A 567-nucleotide genomic window follows, 5' to 3' on the forward strand; every position below is an offset into this window, starting at 1 on the left:
ATCTCTGCTCCTAATTAACATCAAGGAATGAAACTAATGCTGTCCGATGGAGAATTAAATTCCCCATCCTTCAAACCGCGCTTCATTCCTTAATGTTAATTAGGAGCAGAAACACGATTTTTTAATTAGCGGGCGAGTTGTCGGGAGTCACTGCGCCGAGAAACCATTAAGTTTTTCATAGCGCCGCGACTTTCGTCGCAGTTTTTATTTTTTTATTACAGAGATTAAGGAATGAAACGGGGGTTGAAGGATGGGGAATTTAATTCTCCATCGAACAGCATTGGTTTCATTCCTTAATGTTAATTAGGAGGAGAGAGACGATTTTTTAATTAGCGGGCGAGTTGTCGGGAGTCACTGCGCCGAGAAACCATTGAGTTTTTCATAGCGCCGCGACTTTCGTCGCAGTTTTAATTTTTTTATTACAGAGATTAAGGAATGAAACGGGGGTTGAAGGATGGGGAATTTAATTCTCCATCGAACAGCATTGGTTTCATTCCTTAATGTTAATTAGGAGGGGAGAGACGAATCTTTAATTAGCGGGCGAATTAATGGGGAAGCCCTCTGCAA

Source organism: Diachasma alloeum, unplaced genomic scaffold (assembly GCF_001412515.2).
Source record: "Diachasma alloeum isolate Michigan unplaced genomic scaffold, Dall2.0 Dall_scaffold_00535, whole genome shotgun sequence".
Taxonomy (NCBI): domain Eukaryota; kingdom Metazoa; phylum Arthropoda; class Insecta; order Hymenoptera; family Braconidae; genus Diachasma; species Diachasma alloeum.